Below are 26,266 nucleotides of genomic sequence, written 5' to 3'. Positions count from 1 at the left end.
GAACTAATACTTATAGAATAATTATGTTTATTTCTTACTCTTCTTGATGTTGCTTCTCATTATTTGTAACACAATTTAGATTTTGGATCATTGAATATTTTCTCTCTATTACGAATGAATGACTTAGCATTGATTATGCATTAATGTTATACACAAAATGATTGATAATTGTTGTATCTGTTACTTGCAGAAGATTGCCTTGATAAGAAAGGACTTGGATTATTGTGTGGTGATTTTGTTGCTTCTTCCATAGCATAAAGTCTTTGGTTAATTTAGATTCTTGCATGAGTTATTTCTAGTTCCTAACTTTGATTGCTATCTGTGACTGAATATGTGTGTGTGTTTATTTTTTCAACTACACGACCATTGGACAACCAACATTAGAAAACATCCCTCGCCTGCATATATTTTTCACACAAACTTGAAATAGAAATACGATCCCTAGTTTGAAAAACTAAATGTGAAGTGTTATAGTTTCCTCAAGAAGTAAATTGTATTGGTTGAATTTTTTTGCGTCGTTGTTGAGGAGGTTTCAAGGGTGTGAAGAATTGATCTATTGTTGGATAGTTGCATCATTAGGGCATTACTGGGGCATGATTTTTAAAGACGGGAGGGGAATCAACCTACAGAGCTGACCACCTATCTCCCTATAGGGATAGAACTTGGTAGCCTCTCGTTCCACTGGTACCATAATAATTATATTACATGAGTGAAGCATATAGGAGTGTATGACTAGAGGTAAGAAAAAATAGCATAAAAATAACAATCCTACAGGTAAGAAAGGTAAAAAACAATAGGACTTGGGGAGGAATACATACATAAAGGATAACATCTCAAAATTGAAGGCAGTGTCTCGTTACGTTGCAAGATCTAGTTGTACGGCCATCCTAAGTGATCTTTTTACTGAAAAAGGTTAAGTCAAACCTAAGAGGAAACTAATTTATCAATGAAGATCTCAGAGGTGGAAGAAAATAAACAAATTGTTAAGGGACAGGCTAAAGAATATACACATGTGCTTGAGCATCAACACCTGGTTGAAGGACAAAGGGAAACATTGGATTATGTATCAATTTCTTGTATTCTGGTCTGAAGGACATCCCATAGGACCCTTCATCTCAATCACAGTAGTGTTTTTAAACCTATGGAGCCAAAGGTAGTCTCTCCCATTTTGTTTCAGCAAGTTCCCCCTAATTTTGGAAATACATAAGGATATTGAAGGATATAGGAAGACATGTCCAATAACACTTCCACAATCAAGTTCCATATTTTTAATAATTAGGGAAATGTCCCTATGAAACCTATTTCTTTCATATCTTTTCCCAACTTTCATGGAACTAGCATTGAAGACCCAGATGCCTTCTTGTTTGAATTTGAAGTGTTTGTAAAATATATGACTATATTGATGATTTGTAGAAGCTGAAATTATTCCCAGCGCCCTTAAAGGGAGCAGCTTTGAGGTGGTTTATGGGCCTAGGTGACAATTATATAAACACATGGGATGAGATGAAGAAGGGATTCCTTGAAAAATATCAGGAATATTGTAGAACTTGGGATATTAAGGAAGTTTTCTTTAAAATAGTAGACAAGGAAGAAGAAAATTAGGAAGACTTCGTGGACTAGTTTTATTACAATGTGCAAATATCTCCATATGCTTCACTAAGAGGAGAGATTTTTAAAATAATTCTGATTAAGGGAATACAGGATGAATGGTTGGATTTTCTTAATATAATGGTAAAAGGAGACATTTCTAAAAAAACCTATGATAATATCTATAATTTATGTATAAGTTGCTCACGAGGATTAACCAGGAGCATAGCAGGAATCGACGACATTTCTAAGGTCACAAGGTCAGCTACTGAAGGAGTAACTTGCGTGAATATTGGTAATTTATTGGAATATTTCAAGACTAACATCCTTGGAACACTAACCTCTCATTTGGATTTTCTTCAATCCAAAAAAAAATCGTTAGAAGTTAAGAAGGAACTTGCTATATTTTTCCCAAGATGCAAAACGAAGCATTCTTCTAGAGAATTCCCAGTGAAATTTGTATAAATATGAGGTATTTGTGATGAGGAACATTCTATAAAAACATGTCCATCCTTTCCTAAATTTAAATTAGTTTAGGAGCATGTCAATGAAGAGATTGAATCATATTTCTTCATGGGATCGAAGAAGTAATTACAACTACAAGCCCTAGATATGAGTCATGACCCCTCTGAATTTGTCAATATTTGGGCTAATTAATATTATCTTCCATAGACACAACCATTTTCCCCCAAGTGAAAGAATCCCCAACAATTCCAATATCCCTCTATGAAAAATAAATCCTAGTCATTGAATTGGCAACGTTATCCCTTTCTTGGACAACAATTTCCAACACCTCAACCACAATTACCTTCATTGCTTCCCCCACAATCCCAACTACAATATCTTGTGAATTCCCAATCAATGTTGCAACAAGTGGTCACTTTGTTTGACCCCAATTACCTATTCAAGTTGCACTAGATACAAATAATAAAATGGTGCAGTAATTTCAAACAACCAACTTCCTAGCCTATAGTATTTTTCATGTTGTGTGTATTGACATAAAATTTGGATTTGCAAAGATGCTTCACTCACAAAATCCACCAATTGTTATAGAATGAGTGGAGGATGAACTTTCACAATAGGAAACAAGGAAGAGTCGTGATGAAGAGGGAAATCCCCATTATATAGAAGACCTTAAAGTGATGGTAGAAAAAAACAACTCAAGTGGTTGTTTCTAATCCAACTGATACTTCAACTATTACTCCCCCATATCCTGAACAATTAGAAATAGTCAAAACAACCTTGCAATCCAAATTTGATCTGCTAGGGGAATTGCATAATATATATATATATTAAGATTCCATTGCTCCAAGAAATAAGTGATGTGTATATCAATGCTAAGATTGTCCGAGACTTATACATTAAGAAACATGGGAGAAAACCTAAGCATGCACCCATGACTCATGTTTTGCGAAAATTATCTAGTTTGATTTTAGGAGAAAATATACCTATTAAGTTTGTTGATCCTAGAACTCTAATTTTTATGGTTCAAATTCAAAAGATAATGTTTTGTTATAGACATTTTTGGGCACTGCAACCCAAATCATACATGTCCATAAACCAAGGGCTCCTAAGTCCCTAAAAGTGTTGCTTCACACCCTAAAGGAACAAGCTCAGCTGATTACATCATCTCCCAGAAGTTCTCCACAGAAAACTGCTCAGAACTGGTCAAAGCCGGACCATACAGATTGCCCAGTGCAGAGGGTGCGATGCATCCCACTTGCTCAATGTAAAGGGTGTGATGCATACTAGAAAGCCCTTCTGTAGGGTATGATGGGCAAGAGTAGACAAATGGCAGAGACAATTTGCAAGGTGGATCGTCATGGAATCTTCCAGAAACTTCTCCTGTGACACTTGCCTCTCTGAATTCGCCCAGGGATGAATAAGAGATCATGAATCTCCAAGTGGAATCAAGAAATATCAGAGAGAGGACACTAATAAAAATCCCAGAAGCTGACTCAGCCCCTGCAATCATCTATATATGGATCCCTCATCCCAGAGATCCAGAGGCTGGAATTTCGTATCTTGTAAGGAAGTGTTGTTGGTTTCTTGCTGGAATATCGTAGTGTTGGGTGATATAAGCTTTTCATGAGGTGAAGAAGGGCTTTCATGCTGGGAGGATGACGATGGGTCAGATCAATGGGTTGTAATCCTCTCTTCTAATCTTTATATCAATAAAGTTATTCAAGTTTTCCTCCACATTCTTGTATGTCTGATAATATATGCATTTGTGTGGTCAATATATATCTGGTCCTATATTGTTTATGATTGTAGATCTCTGCACTTTTAAGGTATTATGCTGCTTTGACTTTACAGGTACTCTTTGAAGCGGAGTGTTCAAGGGAGAAGTGGCAAAGACCTATCGGTGAGGAGAAGGGACAAGCGAAGAACCAAGCAAAAGATCAAGGCTGGTATTCTTTGATCCTCTCCTATCTACTTCTCATAAAGGAAAACGAAAGTAACTTTAATTTGTTTGTTTCTAAGATAGCTACCCATATTAGTGGGACTAACAACTCTGCATAGACACTAGATTTCCCGATAACAAAATGGCGACTCCACTGGGGAGTGAATAGATTGTTTGCTTGTCTGTATTTGTTTGCTTTATAAACTTACAAACGGAGCCTGAAGTTAAGCCAGCTAGCCTTCGAACTGTATTTGCTATGCAAGTGCAAAGTAGATCAATGTTGCTTCAGTCTATATCCAAGTTTTGTTTATAAACTAAACAATCGATTTTCAAACATCCTAACTTCCCTAGTGGTGGTTCTAGTAACCTCATTAGATCAGCCCCTGTGATTTCTATTTACTGACTATCATTAGCTTAGCCTAAATCCCTGAACTAAGCTGCAAACTGTGACCAAGAACCAAGTTGAAGTCTCGTCCCTGGACCATCGCACTTTCTCCTCTTGGGAATCTAGATTCATCGCACCTCCCGTGTGCAGTAGGTGTGCTGCATCACACTTTCCCTGTGTTGCAGGTGTGCTGATCAGATAATACCTCTTTTGCTCTCATATTTTGGTTTTGTGTTCACTCTCTTCAGCTTTATTCAAGAGTTTTGTTGTTTGTGATCAGTATACCACTGAGGAAACTCCCTTCCTTTGCATGATTCCGCCTCCATAGTACAAATATTTGTGAATGTTTTTGTGTATTGTGTGCCATTTACAGTTCTCTTTTACAAAAAGTAACGTAATCAAACTGTCATCTTTTGATTTGGAAGTGTCGCAAGTGTCATTTTCAATAAAAGAAAAGAATTCTATTGCTCTTGATGGTCCATTATACAGTTACTCTTGTATTTGATTTGAATTAGTAGTTTTTCAAGTGTCGAAAGCAGTTTTCAATTCAAAATAGCAAAGTGTCATCATTATCTTCCTTTCGTTTTTGAAGAGAAATTTGTTAGTACTATCGCTTTGAAAAGATAATTCAGATGTGTACTTAGCATTATTCTTGTCATTCACACATTAAGAAAGCTGAAAAAAATACATGCATGTGCATTTGCATTTAGATTGCTTGTTGGTTTGATTTAGGACAGTGCATCTAGTGTGTGGTCTCTGCTCTATGTTGAAAGAATATCATCTCGCTTTCTTTAGTAGCTAGGATTTTCATTGCAAAAAGAATATTAAACGATTGTTTATCATCATAGATTGCATTTTAGGAATTGTATATCTACATCACGTAGTGAACCTGAAGGGAAAATTTCTTAAGAAAGATCAACTGTAAAATAAATTCAATGAACATAAAAATGCTTTGGAACCTATCGCACAACATCTAGAAGTCTAGGCTAGAGACGTATTCCGGTGTCATGAAGCTTGGTAACTGTCGCTTTCATTGTTGGTTGGATGATTCCTCCTCTTTGAGACGACAAGTGCCAGTACGGACTTGTGCTCCCATGTACCATCGAGTATATATCGGGAGACCACAATAGGCTATATCCTTTATCCATAGGAAGCCGTGTTTGTCGCCCTATCGATTGCAATGCACTGAACACAGCATTCGGGAAGATTGATTGCCGTACCGTAAAAAGTATTCTGCAATTTTGCAATTGGTTTGGTAATCCCTCTGTCTATATTTCCATACTAGTCTCTTTCATTCCTTTTCAGACTCCTTAAAGGAAAAGGTCCATTTGAGCACTTGTCACTTCAGGATCATTAAAAATGGAATGCGACTAGAGTCATCTTTTGGTTTTTCTCGACTCTTAAAAATTGAAAAAACAAGTTGTGTCAAAGTGTCTAAAATCTATTTTAATCGGAATAATATCACCATTCCCGCGTTGGTCTTAGGTTGAAGAAAATGGAGTCCACCAACCAAGGATTTCCCCTTGGAGGAAATCCTAGTCCTTTATCCTCTTGGGGAGATGTTGGTGCACCTCATATGGCCACATTGTCGCTTCCAGGATTGACAATTGGCTTGCCAATATGGCTCTTCTCAACCTCCGTCATTCAGAACACCGTGATTCCTGAACAATCAAGTCGGCAACTAGATGATACTAAAGCTACCCCCAAACCTTCTACTTCATCCGATTCTCCCTCTCCTCCTTCCTCTTCGCTTGATGAAGCTGGTAAAGCCAAAAATGAAGTAACTAAGAAGGAGAAGAAGGGGAAGGAGAAGAAAGAGAAAAAGAAGAAGGAGCCAAAGGCGAAAAGGGGTAACTGGGCAATGTCTAGTGAAAATCCACACACCGCTCTATCCAAGCCTAAATCTCCATGTGTCATTTACAAAGGAGACCACTATCATTGAGATTTTCCTTGCATCCCTTGGATCTTAAGGGACTGGTCTCCTCGATTGCACAATCCGGTGTCATCAACCTCTGAAGATCATGTTGAAAGTACACCAGCAACTAGTGAAAGCGAAGCATTTGGATAGAAAAGGAAATGTAAATTTCCTTGTAAACTGTGTGAAGGTGATCACGTCATCCACTGTTGTCCCTTCCTAGATGAAGCTAAAAGAGTCTTGGATAACCATCCTGCTTCACCACTACAGCTTCCTCCTAGATACAAGAAAATATTGCCGAGTCCATCACTAGTTGAAAATCCGACCAACACGCCATCGTGGTCGGTCGAAGCATCTGTCATTGAAGATAAACCCGATGAACCCATACCAGATGAAAGTCACAAGGTTGAGGCGGCAGTCGACCCGGTCTTGTCTTCGGAAGGTCCATCTTCAGATGATACAGTCACCAAAGAGAATAAGAACGACACCGTTCAAATTCTTTTCGTAAACACAGACTCCGATGAACATGGGGGCAATATATGCGTTCCTTTACCGTAGGAAGGAAGTTCGTCAGAGTCATATCTAGCTGTCTATTTGATCCCACCTCCAAGCAACCTAGTTGTTTCCTTCAATTGGAATCTACTAGGCAGACCCCGTTTACCGGCTAGTGTACTATTCTGAATCATTGTACAAGCTTACAAAATGGTCATGGTTGGTACCTGTTATAGACATTTTTGGGCACTGAAAACCCAATCATAAATGTCCATAAACCAAGGGATCTTAAGTCCCTAAAAGTGTTGTTCCAACTCCTAAAAGAACAAGGTCAACTGATTACAACATCTCCGAGAAGCTCTCCATGAAAAACTACTCAGAACTGGTCAAAACTGGACCATCTCACCTACTCCATGGTCAAAGTGTGTTGCATCCCACCTAAATGCACATGGTAGGTGCGATGCATACTGAAAATCCATTATATGGGGTGCGATGGGTGAAAGTGGACAAATGGCAGGGTCAATCTGCAAGGTGAAGAATCATGGAATCTTCCAGAAACTTCTCCTGTGACACTTGCCTCTCTGCATTCGCCCAGGGATGAGTAAGAGATCATCAATCTCCAAGTGGAATCAAGAACTATCAGAGAGAGGACACTAATCAAATCTCAAAAGCTGACTCACCCCCCTTTACAAACATCTATATATCGATCCCTCATCCCAGAGATCCAGAGGCTGGAATTTTGTATCTTGTAAGGAAGTGCTTCTAGTTTCTTGGTGTAACATCATAGTGTTGGGCTATCTAAGCTTTTCATGAGGTGAAGAAGGGCTTTCTTGCTGAGAGGATGACGATGGGTCAAAACAATGGGTTGTAATCCTCTTTGCTATTCTTGATTATTAATAAAGCTATTCAAGTTCTCCTCCACATTCTTGTATGATTGATGATATATGAATTTGTGTGGTCAATATATATCTGGTCCTATATTGTTTATGATAGTAGATCTATGTTCTCGGATAGTGTTATGCTGCTTTGATTCTACAGGTGCTCTTTGAAGCTGGGTAGATGAGGAAGCGAGTGGCAAAGATCTATCAGAAGGGAGAGGAATCAAGCGAGGAACAAAGCGCAAGACAGAGGTTGGTCTCCTTCTTTCCCCTCTATCTATCTCTCATAAAGGAAAATGAAAGTGGTTTTAGTTTGTTTGTTTCTAAGGTAGCTACCAGCCTTAGTGGGACTAGTAGCTCTGCACAGACACTAGATTTCCCGATAACAAAATGGCGACTCCACTAGGGAGTGAATAGATTGTTTGTTTGTGTATATTTGTTTGCTTTATAAACTTACAGACGGATCCTGAAGTCAATCCAACTAGCCTTCGAATTGCATTTGTTATGCAAGTGCAAAGTAGATCAATGTTGCTTCAGTCTATCTCTGGGTTTTGTTTATGAACTGAACAATTGATTTACAAGCCCTCTAATTTCCCTTGTGGTGGCTCTAGTAACCTCCTTAGATCTACCCCTGTGATTGATTTACTGATTACCACTTGCTCGGCCTAAATCCCTGAACTGAGCTGCAAACTGTGAGCCGGAACCTAGTTGAAGTCTCGTCCCTGGATCATCGCACTGTCTCTTCTTTGGAATCTGGATGCATCACACTTCCCGAGTGCGGTAGGTGCACTGCATCTCACTTTCCCTATGTTACAGGTGCGCTGATCAGACGGGACCTCTTCTGCTCTTAGATTTTGGTTTCTGTGTTCACTCTTTTTAGCTTTATTAAGGAGTTTTGCTATCTATAGTCAGTATACCTCTGTTGAAACCCCCTTCCTTGCCATTATTCTGCCTCTATTGTGCAAATATCTGTAAAAAAATTTATGTATTGTGATCCATTTTCAGTTCTCTTTTACAAAGAAGTAGCGTAATTGAACTGTCGTTTCTTGATCTGGAAGTGTCGAAAGTGTCGTTTTCAGTCATAGAAGAGAATCTAATTGTTCTTGATAGTCGATTAAGCTGTTACTCTTGTATTTGATTTGAATTAATAGTTTTTCAAGTGTCGAAAGCAAGTTTTCAATTCCAAAATACAAAGTGTCGTCGTTGTCTTCATTTTGTCTTGAAAAGAAAATTGTTAGTAATGTCGCTTTAAAAAATAATTCAGATTTGCGCTTAGCTTTCTTTTTATCATTCACATATTAAGAAGGCTGAAAACAAATACATGCATGTGCATTTGCATTTAGACTGTTTGTTGGTTTGATTTAGGACAGTTCATATAGTGAGTGCTCTCTGCTCTATGTTGAAAGAATATCGTCTCTCTTTCCTTAGTAGCTAGGATTTTCATTGCAAAAAGAAGATTAAATGATTGTTTATCATCTTAGATTGCATTTTAGGAATTGTATAAAAAATGTAATGAATCTAAAAACGCTTTGGAACCTAACGCACAACATTTAGAAGTTTAGGCTAGAGACATATTCTGGCGTCGTAAAGCCTAGTAACTGTTGTTTTCATTGCTGGTTGGGTGATTCCTCCACTTTTAGACGATAAGTGCCAGTACGAACTTGTGCTCCCACGTACCATCGAGTATATATTGGGAGACCACAATAGGCTTTATCCTTTATCCATAGGAAGCCGTGTCTGCCGCCCTATCGATCGCAATGCACTGAACACAGCATTCGGGAAGATTAACTGTCGTACCGTAAAAAGTATTTTGGAGTTTTGCCATTGGTTTGGTAATCCCTCTGTCTAGATTTCCAGAGTAGTCCCTTTCGTTCCTTTTCAGACTCCTTAAAGGAAAAGATCCATCTTAGCACTTGTCACTTCAAGCTCATTAAAAATCGAAGGCGACTAGATTCATCTTTTGTTTTTTCTCGACTCTTAAAAATTGAAAAAATAAGTTGTGTCAAAGCATCTAAAATTCATTTAATTCAGAAACATATTTCCCCTTGATTTTTAGTTGATCGATTAATCAGCAATCATGGAAGAAATTCAATTAAAAACCCGTCGTTCGCGGAGACTTACGAGTCGACCGTCTTTGTCTCCAGAAACAAAACTATTACGGACAAAGCGAACTCGTTTAACCGGTTCCAAATCCCCTGGTAAAGTTAGAACAAGTGTTCCAACATCATCGGAGACACCGGTTACTCCAAACATTTCTGGTATCCCTGCCTTCACAGAATAAGTTCTGCAGCCACCAAAGGACAGTAGAACTAATCCTAGTGTGAAGGTAAACACTTGTATTACTGAACCAGCTCCATCTACAACTAATTCGGAAGGTGTTATTCCCCAAACATCTATCGATGTAGATTCTATCCCTTATTTGGCACCAGAAATATTTTATGGACCTGACGGTCTACCTCTTCCACCTGGTCTGATTGCTATAGAAGGGATTGTGGAGGATCCTTCATCTAACTCCATCGCAATTTGGAGTCGAGATCACCCTATATCCTTCTTCATCAGAAATTAGTCTACCGTTATCAGAAGCTCCTGTAGAATCGATGGGAAATCTTTTGGATAGACTAGAAATGTCTGAACAACCGTCAACATCTAGGACTGTGTCATCCGACACAGCAACAACATAATTTCCTGCTGTCACTCCAACAATGTTCGCCGGCATACCATCTGTCCCAACTAGCTCTCAATTGCTAGATGGTTCCCACTCAGGGGCTATTTCGACAGTATGTTCCGTTCCTGTTTGTTCATCCGGAATAATATCTGGGAACTCTTATGTTGAGACTCAGCAAATTGACCCTTCACGGTGTCAATTTGGGTAGTCCGGTCCTCAAGGACAAACAATCCCTTTGAGTACCGGATTACCGCCGTATGGGGGGAAATATACCCTTTCATTATCTCCTCTAGGAGGACAACCATACGAGAGTTCATAACAAAATTCAGGTTATGCTGGAATTACATCTAGCGGTTGGGTGCCAATACTGCCTCAACAACCAAGAGTTGTATACTCGATGCAACAATGTTTACCTATGTCTAATATACCAACTACGTCGGCTATTGTGACGGTTTCGCACGTACAAGCGTTGCCTATTGTATGCCAACCTCAGGTTTCTTAGGTTGTAATGCAACAACCTCTTGTCCTTGCGACTCAACCACAAGCACCAACTAGTGGGATGACACAGGCCCAAACGGGTACAATTACCCCTCATCTTGCTCAAACAGCCAGTATTGGACAACAACACATGGCTTCACAACCATGGCTAGTACAATATCAACAACCACAATTCCAACAAGTTTACCAAGGATCTTAGCAACAAATATTTGCAAATAATGGGCAGCCATATATTCAAAACGGTCAAAATCAACCATTCTACAATGGTTATGCCCAACAACCTTACCAAAGTTACCAACATCAAATGCATTATGCTGGTATGCAAAGACCAACTGCTCAGGCAGTTCCATCTTATCCTAGGTATGCTTCGCAAAACCTGAATCAACAGTTACCCTTCATGGTGACTTTAGAGTTACCGGATCTAAATCGGTTAACGAATGATCCAATTACTTACGCCCCTTGGTGGCCAACGATTCCGCATAAACTTCCGTCGGATATTCCTAAATTTAATGGAAATCCAGGTGAAGACCCGTCGAATCATGTGATGACCTTTCATCTGTGGTATTCATCGAACACCCTAAATGATGATTTGATTAGGCTTCACCTTTTTCAGAGAACGTTAACTGGTCCGGCAGCAAAATGGTATATCGAATTACCTAGAGCTTCATTTGATAACTTCAGTACCCTAGCCACAACCTTTTTAACCCATTCTCAGTTACCCATAAGGTACGAAACGGGAATAGAACTCCTTACCAATTTCAAACAAACGACGGCCACTCACATATCCGATCATATTCATGAGTGGCGACATCATCGTAGAATGGTGAAAATGTACGTTCCCGATCAGCTTTTAGCTGAATGGTTTATTAAGTCATTATTACCTTCCATTACAGAAGATGTGGCAAAGGGAGGAGTCGTCACTAAGGAGCAGGTTATTTCTCGTGCACAATATTTAGACTTGATTTATACTCAGTCTGGCACACTCTACGATAAAATCCCTGACACTCCCAGACTGGAATTTTCCGTTCCTCCTCCTCCTAAATCGAACAATGACTCTCTTGTCGACGATGGCGTGATTGGTACGCCAAACACGAAATCAAAAAAGGCTACATCTAAAAAGGTCCGTAAGATTTCTAGTCAAAATGCAAAAGAAGAACTTCTCGACTCGGAAGTAAATGCCATCTCAACTGATAAAGGCAAAGAAACCAAGCAGCCAGGAAGCAAGAAGAAAAACAAAGGGAAGAAGAAGAAACAGGAGGAATCATCACCTGAAAAATCTTCTGCAAACCCTTCTGGAGATAAGAAACCAAATCATCCATGTCTTATATGTGACGGGGATCATTGGACAAGAGATTTTCCATATAAAGCTGAGCTTAGAAAATTCTTCAAGAATTCAAAAACCTCGGTGGTATTGACTGATCCGTTTCCAAATCCAGGAACAAATCTGGTTGCTATTGACAATGCTGCCCCATCCCAAGTGTTGATGTTGTCGGTTTCGAAACAACAAAATGATACTTTGATAACGACAAGGAATAAAGATTACGGGAATCCACAGCTGTCGAACAACAAGGATAAAGATCAACCTAGTAGTTCAACAACAACTTCGACAGAAGTTGAGCCGCCCATCTTTCCAGAGCTAACAATAAAACCGCCAAAGGGAGTAGTACATAAGTCGACATTTAATCCTCGTGATAAAGCAGCACAGCATTATAATATAGTGGAAGATCTGGCCCAATCGCCATCCGCTATGTCAACACTTGAGGTACTGCAAAATTTCCCCTCCCAAAAGCAGGCTTTATTATCAACAATTGGTGGGATAGACCCAAAGGATTCCAATCTTGTGTCCTTTAATCACAAAGGATATGATCCTCAGTTACCAGCTCAACTAGCTTTCCTCATTCAAGTGAAAGCCCTCAACAAAACTGTTCATCGAACAATTATTGATGAGGGGGCATCTACATGTATTATGTCAATGAGTTGCTGGAAAACTTTAGGATCTCCAACTTTGTCACGATCATCGACGACATTAAAAGCATTTGATGGACGAACATATACCCCATATGGTATTCTAAGTAACTTGCAAGTTGAACTGGGGGGGAAAACAGTAGAAGTAGATGTTGAAGTAATCGATGGAAACCTCGATTACGACATCCTATTGGGAAGGCCCTGGATATATGCTATGGTTGCGGTTGTGTCAACCTACTTTAGAAAGATTAGATTTCCTTTCCAAGGAGGAATTACAATCATCGACCAACAAACATTTCTCCCTAATAATTCCAAAGTTACAGGAAGCATTTCAATGATCCATGGAAGCCCCCATTCGCTTCAAAATATTGGAGTAGGCCTACTAAAAGACCCTATATTAATGGGAACTTTTGCTCTCCCACCTCCAATCAATCTGGCGGAAGTGGCAGCGATAGGAACCTGCAATATGATATCTTCAATACAAAAGATCTCAGAAAACGATATTAACATGGATCATCTACAGGTATTGCCTCCAAGCCCAATAGAAATATTGTAGCACCCCTTCAAATCCTTGGTCACAAGTGCATTACACCGACGAAGGAATTGTTCAATCAATGACAATTGACGAGGCTCCATGGGAAAATTACCACCATCGTTCCCATTTTCTGGATTGTCAAGAAGATACTCCTAATGACCTTCATCATCCTTCAGTTTTTGATTTCCTATCAAATACTGTAAACACGCTGGATTCCGAGTGAAACGTGTCCAATATTGAAGAGACTATCGCCATAAATATCTCAACCAGAACAGATGTTGTAGAGAATATTTATGTTGGCAAATGTTGTTCTCCTTCAGAACTGGAAATATATAACGCTGTTTTTCGCGAATTCAGAGATGTCTTTGCTTGATCATATGATGAAATCCTAGGCATTGACTTGAGTTTAGTTGAACATGAAATAAAGATGTATCCAGATGTCAAACCAGTACGACAACGGCTATGGTAGGTGCACCCCAAGAAAGCCGCTGCCATCAAGGCAGAAGTTGAAAAACTTCTCCATGTTGGTTTTATTTACCCGTTTCCTCTAACCGATTGGGTATCAAACATTGTTCCTGTAATGAAAAAACAAGGAACGATTAGAGCGTGCATCGATTATAGGGATGTAAATCAAGCTTGTCCAAAGGACAACTACCCTACACCCTTTATTGACCAGATAATTGATGAATGCGCCGGATGTGAAATATTTTCATTTATGGATGGATTCTCTGGATATAATCAAATAAATATCCGCCCACAGGACCAGTCAAAGACTGCATTTATTTGTCCGTGGGGCACATTTGCATATCACAAGTTACCCTTTGGTTTAAAGAACGCAGGGGCAACATTTCAGAGAGCAATGAATTATGCCTTCCATGGCATCAAAAACATTGTTCAACCATATCTCGAGGATCTTCTGGCTCATTCACGAAAGCGGACCGATCATCCGCAGCATTTAAGAGCAATATTTCTAGGTTGCCGACACTACAAGATACGACTCAATCCACACAAATGTGTGTTCTGTGTCAATTCTGGTCGTTTTCTTGGCTTTGTAGTCTCAAAGGACGGAATTCGTCTCGACCCATGTAGGTTCAGGCAATCATAAATTTGCCTCCACCTTCAAATTTGCTTCAGATTCAGAAACTCCAAGGGAAAGAAAACTTTCTAAGGAGGTTCATTCCGAATTACGCCGAACTTGCTAAAGGTTATACACGTCTGTTGAAAAAAGAAGTACCCTTCATCTAGGATCAAGTCACGCAAGCTTCCTTTGATGCTTTAAAAGAATCCCTAATGAAAGCATCATTAATGTACACTCCTGATTATCGAAAATACTTTAACCTGTATCTGGCTGCAACGGATACAACCATCGCAAATGGTTTTAGTTCAAGAAGACAACAGAATTGAACATCCTATATAATATTTGAGTAGAAACTTAAATGATACAGAAATTAAGTATTCCTATGTTGAAAATTTGGCACTCGCAGCTGTTCAAGCGATACAAAGATTTCGACACTATGTCCGCTTTCGAAAAACTACCATTTTATTAGATTGCAACCCCATGGCTTATATATTGTCGTGACAGTTGCTAGGGGGAAAATATTCAAAATGGATAGCAATTCTTCAAGAGTTTGATCTGGAATTTGTAAAATCCAAATCAAAGAAATCCCTGGTTTTCGCGGAATTACTATGCGATCTCCCATCGTCATCCAATGATGAAACATCCAAAGAAACCATCGTGGATGAATCTTTGTTTCTGATATCTTCATGCAATCCATGGTATGGAGATATAATCATTTATCTCCAAACCCAAAAATATAGGTCTAATACCTCTCGCTCAAAACAAAACATTATTCGATACTAAGCAAAAGACTACATGATCGTCGGTGATACACTTTACCGTCATGGTGTGGATACAGTTCTAAGGAGGTGCCTCACCCATGAGGAGGCCGAAAAAGTCCTGAATGATTGCCATTCAGGCGCGTGTGGGGGGCATCAATCTGGCTACGCTACAATGCAAAAAAAATTATGAGAGGGATACTTCTGGCCAACAATGTTCAAAGATTGCATAACCACAGACAGAAGTTGCAATGCATGTCAAATTTTCGATAGCAAAACCAGAAAACCACCCGCACCCCTGCAACTGATAGTTGCAATTGGGCCATTCGTCAAATGGGGCATTGATTTCATGACATGTAACCCCACCTCGACCGGGGGGCATAGATATATCATAGTCGCAGTAGACTATTTTACCAAATGGGACGAGGCGGTGCCTACATTAGATAACACCGGTGAAATAGCTGCCCTTTTCTTTTTCAATCATGTAGTCGCCAGATTCGGCGTTCCACAGGCCATAGTCACAGATCATGGATCGCATTTTCGCAATCACATGATGGTTGAATTGGCTGCCAAATTAGGGTTGTCCCATGACAGCTCTACTCCATATTACCCGCAAGCCAACGGACAAGTTGAAGCAATCAACAAGGTCCTGAAGCGAATGTTGCAAAGGATGATTGGAGTCCACAAAAGGAGTTGGCACCTAATCCTGTACTCAGCCTTATGGGCATACCAAATGTTGGTAAGGAATGCAACCGGATTCACACCCTTTCAACTAGTGTATGGCCTAGAAGCAATCTTATCAGTTCAGTGTGAAATCTCGTCCCTCAAACTCGCAATCGACCTTCTCCCCGGAACTTCAGAAGAGGAGGCTCGTTTCTTGGAACTAATCCAATTGGATGAAACCCATCGTGATGCCGCTTTGGCTAACGAAGCCCATAAGAAACGAGTCAAGGCACAGTTCGACAAGAATGTCAAACCCTGTGTCTTCTCAGAAGGTGACTTCGTCTTAATTTACGACCAGGAAACCGATAAATTGGGAGCAGGTAAATTCAAGTCTTTGTGGATGGGCCCCTATATTGTTAAATGCGTATTAGCAAAAGGAGCCTACGATTTAATGGATTATGACGGGATTCCACTGGCGCAACCCCATAATGGATTGTACCTTAAACGTTACTATGCATGATTCAATGTAGTAACCCATTTGCTTTTGTTACATTTTTGTTTTCGCTAAGGGTAATTGTTTTGGTCAAGTAATCCACTTTTTTCATTTGTCACAGATGTCAAACCCAGTGGAATCATTTGTTGGATATGCCGATGGAGCGAGTCGTAGTTCGTGGAACCTATCTTCTATGGCATGGGCCATTTTTGATCCAAGCGGCGAGTTAGTAAGTTTCATAGGGGTATGCATTGGTCGGTCAACGAATAACATCGTTGAATATAGCGCGTTGATAGAACTACTCTCTGATGCCATCACACATGGCATAAGCCGACTTGTCGTCAAGCTAGACTCACAGCTCGTCATACTACAACTCACTGGTATCTACTCCGTCCGAAATCCAGCTATCTATCGCATGTTCCTAAGGGTCAAGATTTTGGAAAGGCAATTTGATTTTATTCAATATCAGCATATTTCCATAAACTTAAACACATTAACAGATTCATTGGCAAATTATGTGTTAGATAGACATTTGTAACATTTATAAAAAGAAGCATTTCATCAGTATTTGCATCAGGATCATGTAACTTAACCAAAATAAAACTCCGAAAATCAAATATATATATATAGTTATTTATGGTTTACACATAATGTTCTGTAACCAAGACAAATTTGGTCAAATGACCCAAAACTCAAAATGCTAGGGGGCACCCTAGTCTAATGATGCTGGTGATAACAAGTCATCGCCTGTGCAATCATGCATAAAAGCCTAGTCCATCGACTAGGCACGCCAGTAATATGTCGCTGCAACCTCAGGGGAAACTCGTCAGTCCTCACATCCGAAATACCAAGAGTGAGGCCTTCGACTTGATCCTACAATGCTGAAAGAGTCTTGGCCACATCAGGGTCATGAAGGATAGCCCTTCCCACGGCCTCTCCTGCTGGAGCGGCAGCTGGCACTCTCAGGCGTACTATTGGCCAGACTGGTCCAACATGTACATGAGCACATGAGTTTTGATTAGTCTTGATAAAAGAAAGCACAAGAACATTGTAAAAGAAATGATAAACAGAGATATGGTCAGAGAATTTACCAATGACACCCCATTGTTTGCCAGCCGGCAGTACCAAATCCGGGTCACTGCGGAAATCCATACCAGCATATGGATACTCCGAAAAAACCATCTCCTGATGGTTGAACCACTCGAAAAAGGTATCAGAAAAGGAAACCTGGGACTGACCAGCATGTCTGGCCATAAGGTCGACCCATCTCTGCATCCGTGGCTCAGTCGGTGGAGGTAAACCAAGTGAAACATACTGCGGCTGCATCAGCAGGATCTTTTCCAAGGCGAAAGCTGTCAAAATAGAACCGTATCCAAAGTTCTTCAATCTTCTATTTTTCACCTTGGTCAATTGTTCTTTCATCACAGGTAGTACTGCATCACACCAAATGAACACCTTTGGTTCAAGGCATTCCAAGGCGTACTGCATATAAGACTTGTTAGCCACGTGAAGAGTCGCACTACCAGCCAGTCTAGCAAAAGTAAATAGAATGGTCCTCAGGGACCTATCAGTAACATCTCGGATAATGATCTTGCCATCCTTACTCGGCTGAGATCCCTCTCTGCAATACCTGCTAATGTAATCTCTCACAGATTCACCCCCACGGGTCGAACCTGATAATGAGATAGGGGCACCCCGCCTCGATAAGCCGGTCAAAAAATAGATGTCCACGACAGTCAAGGGGATGGACTTTCCCCTAATCTAGAACAACTAGGTGATAGGATCCCATGCATTGAGAAAATATCGCAACAAGTTGATTTGTTGCCTCATGCAAGAGATGCGAAAAAACTTGAACAGGCCACAGTTCCGCAGTGCATTTACCGTAACCGGATCATGTAAAGCAAGCATGTCCTCTTCTTCATGCTCATGTTCTCGCCATGTAACACGCATTTTTCTCCAAGGAATCTCTGAAAACAAACAAGAGGAGAGTCAGGATCCTGATTTGGTGAAAACAGGCAAAATTTTCCATGAAAAACTGTGCATAAATTTCCCTCTTTGCGCCCATCACACCCCCAGCAGTGTTTTGGGTGGGATGCATGCTAACTGGCCAATGGCCAAGCCAACATGCATCGCACCTTTCAATATAGAAGAAGTGTGATGGAGCCAGGGCGAGTTTTTCAAACCCTAGAGGCTCAGAAAAACCAGAAAACATGCTCAAAATTCAAAAAGGAAAGGATGAAACTGAAGAGCTCAGGTTTAGCTCCTACCTGGTCCAGACGGTGTCGAGAATCATCCACAGAATCTCCTGGAATCAGCTGGTGAAAATCAAGGGGGAAGCACCTCCAAAGCTCCAACAAACCAAAGTTCAAATGAAATGGTAAAATGAGAGGTAAAAAGAACTTTTAAATTGCTTTTCACGTAATTCAAGTAAAATATTAGTGTTTTAACTCATTTTTCAAACATATATTGTTCGTTTCTAACTAGTTTGATGAAGAAATTGAGCAGGCAGTACAACCTTTGAAGGAACGAAGTTGTCAATGGTAAATTCAAGATAATCAATGACCATTATATCGAGCAGTTTTAACGCAGAATTCAAGCTCGTTAAAAAATAAACATAAGCAATGAGCAAATGTTTCCCTAGAGTTTAAGCTCATTAAAAAATGAACCAATTCCTGGTAAATAACCATCATAAATGTATTATCATCAGCCTTTGAAGCCTTGGTCGTGTTCTCATCATCACCTCCACTCTATTTTGGCCGATCATTCACCTCCATTTGATTGTTTACCCTTTTTGAGGAACAGCTACGAAGAGTGATCCTGTTAGCCATCCTTGTGACGCTGCCGTGATTGGAAATTCCAAACCTTACCTGGAATTAGCTGCTACCCAAATTTATCACTTGTTCCTCAAAAAACGAGTCTCCTTTAAGCTCTTTTCAACTGACTCGTAAAATATGAAAAGATTATCGAGTGATTGGCCTCTCTAGCTCATTAAAGGGACTGGAAGTTTTATCCTTCCTTTAGATTTTAATCTTTTTGGACCTGAGGGATTATTACACAAAGATATCGAGCGCTTGTTTTGTTCGGCTCGTTAAAAATACCGAAAAATCATCCCTTTTGTATTGTTTTATACTTTTTCGAACTTAAGGGATTATATGACGAAAAAGGATTATTGGAGTTTTCTTTACGTCCCTTTTCAGACTCTCTACAATTGAAAAGGACTGAGTTATCTTTGTCGTTAAACTCGTTAAAACCGAATAGCGACAAACTTGTCCATATAGACAAGAACGAGTTTCACTATCGCTAGGCTCGTTAAAACATAGCGATGAGTTTGCTCGAAGGGCAGATTATAGAACAAGCATATGTTATCCTCCTCATGCTTGAAAAAAATAAAGAGGTACTGGTCAGCAATGACTGGGGAAAAAATTGGGAAGAAAACCTGAAGAAACTTTATTGGTAGCAAGTCGCTCTTGAACATGACACTTTCACTCCGCATCCGAGTCGGGTTGGGTTGTTCTATTCACTAGTCATATCACCATTGGTCCTGTTATCTCAAAATCAGGCCCTGGAAGGCTGCTAACCAGGAAGACTTCAAGTAACTACTTCATACCAATCTTTTGACTAAGGCTTAGCCTCCTTAGCCTGAGAGGGCTCTCTCAAAGGGTTATTGATTTTGACTATTAATAAGATGGCTAACTCTCTTGAAACAACATTACAAATATGACGGCTGGACAAACATTACATAAGTTTCCATTGGGCCTATGGAGTCAAACATACTACAGTAAACAATGATATTTCTTTAACATAGAAGTCAGGGAATGTGACATTTAAATGTTCAAAATACAACTCTTATAAAACCACAGTTCATAGATGAGTACAGGAAGTCAGAGCAGCATAAGTGAATTCTGAGTGATTACTCATCTAAGCAACTAAAAAAAGACATAAAGGAAAAAGTAAAATAACACATCTTGAACATGGAAATGCTGTATGAATCCTGAGAAGAAAGGCATATATCTTATATTACTGAAATCTGTTCTTTACACAAGCCAAAACAGCACTCTGTTTTCATAAAATATCCAACCCTTTGTACATCAGCTCTTCTGCTATATATAGAGCTCTTTACATAACTGAGATTCCTCCTCCAGCATGAGGGGAATTCGAATTCATCCTACTATGACACCTAATGACACTCAAAACTAACTATTAAATGCAAATGACACCTAACTAGCAGTCCTAGAGACCTAATACAACTAGGAGTGTAACTCCTTATCATGATTCAACAACCTTATCCAAGCATTTAAAACATTCTTTGACACCTTGCAACCTCAAGAAGTCGAATTTGATGAAGCCTCCCACGTGGTCATCTGACTGTTGAAGACAAACCCTAGAGATTAGGGAACATGTTTCCTTGTTTTTAGGTTTAGGATCCCTGAAAATTGGCACGTGGGACAGAGCCTTTATCTCTTCATCCATGAAACATTTTACGAAACTGAAGGAGGTTTTTGTAGCCCATGTTGTCTAGAACAAAAACCTCTCCTGGTTTTTTAAAACATTCCTCCAGCTATTCAGAATCTGTCCTTGAAAAACACGTGTCAAACAGGAAATTGTCCCTTGCTCTGTTCTGGCTGAAAAATAGGTCTTGGGACAGAGGTCATAACTTCTCGTAAAAAATGTATTTGGAAAAACTGAAGGAGGTTGTTGTGAAAAACTCCATGCTGAACAAAAACCTCTTTTGGTTTTTTGAAACACTACTCCAGCTGCCCAGAATAAGTCTTTGAAAAACCGTTGTCAAACAGGAGATGAAAAACTGCACCTACAGCAGTTTCGTAGCGCAAGTTTAACCACACATTTCTCCCACCTCAGAATGGAATTGAAGAAACGGAAAGAGGTTTTTGTAATTCAAAATTTTATTAAGAAAAGCCTCTTTCAGTTTTCAAAATTGAGTTTTCAACTGCTCTGGAAAGCTTCTGGAAGTTACCTAGTAAAACAGTTTTTTCTGCTGAAACAGGAGCTACAGGGGTTTCGCAGCGCGCTGCGAAAACACTGATTTCGTAGCGCAAGGTTTAGCATGTGTATGTATCTTCATTTCTTGAATTTTCCTTTTGATTTGGGCTCAAACCTTCTCAAGTGATCTTATTATACCTCTGCAGCAACATCCCTTTCAAAATAATCTTCTTTTTCTTTCAAGGTAGATCCTCAAAAAACAAAATTGTCACCTTCAGCAGTTTCGTAGCGCGCTACGAAACTGCTGAGTTGTTTCAAAAATCACAGTTTCAACCCAAAACTTTTCTATTTGAGAACTTTGCTATTAAAACATTCTTTCAAATGTTTCAAGACTCTCCAAAACTGAATGGAAATGTTTGAAAAGATTATACCAAGCAAAACTACCAAAACTTTGAAGCATATCCTTACTTGAAGTGAGATTTCTTTATGGAGATCCTTTTTGCTGGTTCAATTGTATCTTTAAGTCTTCAACCTGTTTCTTCTGCCCTTGGTGGTACCTCCTGTACTTGCTTGAATTTGATGAAGATTTCTTATCTCTGCTCACCATGGGCTTGTTTGCTCAAACTAAGAATTGGGTCAAATGTCTATTGCATGAACACGACCAAGAGGAGCATGAGAATAACCAAGACCAATTCTCCCTTACCTTACCTTACCTTTTTCCTTTGAAATCTTTTCAGTGATAACAGGTCCATCACACCATCCATATTTGGGGTTAACGCTACCAATCCATCATGTCAGTGTCACTGATATGTTCAAGAGAAGTCGCTCAGAGAATTCACCTGTGTCTCATCCACTGCAATACATTTACGCTCCATTCTTTCATGACCACCACCCTGAATCTTATGTCGTCAGATCATTTTCACCTCCATTAAAATCATTTTCTCCGTTCCGTGTCATTGATATGGGATTCACTAAGGCCCTCCTATGACAGATCGCTTCTTGTCGACATCAGCTCATTATCCAGGAAGTCGATCTAGGAACAACCCTTTCAGTACTTTGAAGCTTGCATGCCTCAATGGCAAGTTTCTCACTTCCGGTGACAGGTTTACATCAATGCCCTTCGACCAAAAGATTTTGTGTGGTGTTCGACGCCAAGTCCCTTATTCACACCACGTGAATTGTACTGTAGTACCTTGAGGGTCATCATCATTCTCGATGATTCCTCTCGCGCCTGTTAACAGCTTACATCATTGGCTAGTAATCAGGCGATGTCTTTCCATGTTCGACTCCAGAACATCTCTCACATGGATCGACTTGTACTTTGAGTGAAGATCGAACGAGATTGAAGACCCCAGATCTAGTTTCATCCATCCGGGCTGTGACATATATTTAGGAAAATAAGGACATCAAATGTACATCATTGCTGCACAGATGATCATCCAATCCAAGGGATGATGGCTCTACGAGAATCATCAGTCTACACATAGACGATTGTCTGTCTTATGTACATGAAAATGAATTTATAAAGCTAAGCATGGGAATGCATGCCTCAGCTAGATCATGAAAATGTTATGAATATAATGTGTTGTATTGTATCTTATTACAGGTCGCCTTCCAACTTGAAAAAGCTTCGGATCCTCATGATAAAGCATTTCACCAGACATCAAAAAAGATTAATGGCCTCATGCTTTAGGGGGCAACTGTTATAGACATTTTTGGGCACTGCAACCCCAATAATAAATGTCCATAAACCAAGGGCTCTTAAGTCCCTAAAAGTTTTGTTCCAACCCCCAAAAGAACAAGGTCAACTGATTACAGCATCCCCCAAAAGTTCTCCATGAAGAACTACTCAGAACTGGTCAAAACTGGACCATCTCACCTGCTCCATGGTCAAAGTGCGCTGCATACCACCTAAATGCACATGGTAGGTGTGATGCATACTGAAAATCCCTTCTATGGGGTGCGATGGGTGAGAGTGGACAAATGGCAGGGTCAATCTGCAAGGTGGAGAATCATGGAATCTTCCAGAAACTTCTCCTGTGACACTTGCCTCTCTACATTTGCCTAGGGATGAGTAAGAGATCATCAATATCCAAGTGGAATCAAGAACTATCAGAGAGAGGACACTAATCAAATCTCAAAAGCTAACTCACCCCCCTTTCCAAACATCTATATATGGATCCCTCATCCCAGAGATCTAGAGACTGGAATTTTGTATCTTGTAAGGAAGTGCTACTGGTTTCTTGCTGTAACATCATAGTGTTGGGTGATCTAAGCTTTTCATGAGGTGAAGAAGGGCTTTCTTGCTGAGAAGATTACGCTGGGTCAGAACAATGGGTTGTAATCCTCTTTTCTATTCTTGATTATTAATAAAGCTATTCAAGTTTTCCTCCACATTCTTGTATGATTGATGATATATGCATTTGTGTGGTCAATATATATCTGGTCCTATATTGTTTATGATAGTATATCTTTGTTCTCAGATAGTGTTATGCTGCTTTGATTCTATAGGTGCTCTTTGAAGCTGGGTAGATGAGGAAGCGATTGGCAAAGATCTATCAGAAGGGAGAGGAATCAAGCAAGGAACCAAGTGCAAGAAAGAGGTTGGTCTCCTTCTTTCCCCTCTCATCTATCTCTCATAAAGGAAATTGAAAGTGGTTTTAGTTTGTTTGTTTCTAAGGTAGCTACCAGCCTTAGTGGGACTAGTAGCTCTGCATAGACACTATATTTCCTGATAACAGTACCATTATAGATGAAGGGGCTTCTGTGAGTATCCTTTCCTCAACTTCTTGGAAAGCGCTTGGTTCGCCATCGCTTCTGCCTAAGATGAGAAATCTGACAGGCTTCGACAAAGGAACCAGTCAACCGTTAGGGATGTACCTATAACGTTGAGAAGGAAAACCGTTTATATGAACGTAATGGTAGTCCAAGGACCTCTAGATTATAATCTACTCCTTGGGCGTGACTATATTTATAGCATGGGAGCCATTGTCTCCTCACTCTTTAGAGTAATGTGTTTTCCGCATGAAGGCTGAGTGGTCCAGCTCATAGACCAGCTTTCATTCCCCGGCTCACACATAGCTAATAGTCAAATGCCATCCCTAAATGGTCTTTTCACGCAAGGAATGTCTCATCAATCTTCGGTCCGTCCACCTGAAGAACGCGAGTAATTCGGGGGGACATGACTGAAACCCAGGGGGCATGCACCCTGGTCTGCTTCGGCAGGGAAACTCTGGGTATAGGGTAAGTTTCTGCGAAGGATATATGACTGGTCCAACACCCGTCCGTATAGGACAATGGGATTAGACCGGGATAAGATTCCTTCATCAAGGTTAGGTGATTGGAGCCTTTGTCCAAATGGACTAAGCCGAGGAAGTGTTTCTGTCTGCTGTGTGGATGGAAACTATCTTGCGAATGCGAGAACTTCTAAATGGTAACCTGGAAACTTTACTTCACTATACCTGGGGGCATGCAAACCTTTTGTGAGCAAGTGAAAAGCGACCAACATAACGCTAACTCTATGGTTCTGCTAACTTCAACTGCCTAAGTCGGGTGAGTGGTCGAGTCGACCGTTCATCTTCGCAGGGGCCAGATGGCACCAGCAAAGTAAAGGAAAAAATTTCCTACCTAACCTTGGTAGTGATCTTGGTAGTTAAGTAGAGGAGCGTAGTTGGTTGTTCCTAGCTTGCATACGAGAGGCAACGAAGCATAGCTTCGAAAGGTGCAAGCTCCATAAAAATTGAATCTATTGATGAGACATCCTTATTATATGACTGGAATGAGCAGTTTTTATGTGAAGTTCAAGCTCATTAAAAATTAAACCTAAGTAATGAGCAAATGTTTCCCCTAGAGTTTAAGCTCATTAAAAAATGAACCAATTTCTGGTAAATAACCATTGTGAATGCATTATCATCAACTTTTGATCCCTGGTCGTGTTCTCATCGTCACCTCCACTCTTTTTTAGCCGATCATTCACCTCCATTTGATTGTTTACCCCTTTTTGAGGAATAGCTGCAAAGAGTGATCCTGTTAGCCATCCTTGTGACACTGTCGTAATTGGAAAATTTCAAGCATTACCTGCAATTAGCTGCTACTTGAAATTATCACTCGTTCCTCAAAAAACGAGTCTCCTTTAAGCTCTTTTCGTCTAACTCATAAAATATGAAAAGACTGTCGAGCAGTTGGCCTCTCCAACTCGTTAAAGCTACCGAGAGTGCTATCCCTCCTCTAGATTTTAATCTTTTTAGACCTGAGGGATTATTACAAAAAAATATCGAGTGCTTTTTTTGTTCGGCTTGTTAAAATTATCAAAAATTCATCCTGTTCGTATTATTTTATAATTTTTTGGACTTGAGGGATTATATGATGAAAAAGGATTATTGGAGTTTCCTTTACGTCCCTTTCAGAATCTCTAAAATTGAAAAGGACCGAATTATCTTTGTCGTTAAACTCGTTAAAACCAATAGCAACAAACTTGTCCATATAGACAAGAACAAGTTTCACTGTCGCTAGGCTCATTAAAACATAGCGACGGGTTTGCCCGACAGGAAAATTATAGAACAAGCACATGTTATTCTCCTCAAGCTTGATAAAAATATAGAGGTACTGGTCAGCAATGACTGGGGAAAAATTGGGAAGAAAACTTGAAGGAACTTTATTGTTAGCAAAGTCTCTCTTGAACATGACACACGTCCGAGTCGGGTTGGGTTATTCCGTTCACCAGTCATGTCACCATTGGTCCATTGCACCATCCATATTTGGGGTTAACGCTACCAATCCATGTCAGTGTCGCCGGTATGTTCAAGAGAAGTTGCTCAGAGAATTCTCCTGTGTCTCATCCCCTGCAATACATTCACGCTCCATTCTTTCATGACCACCACCCTGAACCCTATATGATCATATCATTTTCACCTCCAAAATCATTTACTACGTTCCATCTCATAGATGTGGGATTCATTAAGGCCCTCCTACAACAGGTCACTTCTTGTCGACATCAGCTCATTATCCAA

The sequence above is a fragment of the Pinus tabuliformis genome, chromosome J, assembly GCF_031772625.1.
Source record: "Pinus tabuliformis cultivar Carrire ecotype Pingquan chromosome J, CPIR1, whole genome shotgun sequence".
Taxonomy (NCBI): domain Eukaryota; kingdom Viridiplantae; phylum Streptophyta; class Pinopsida; order Pinales; family Pinaceae; genus Pinus; species Pinus tabuliformis.
Note: the sequence above shows the minus strand (reverse complement) of the source record.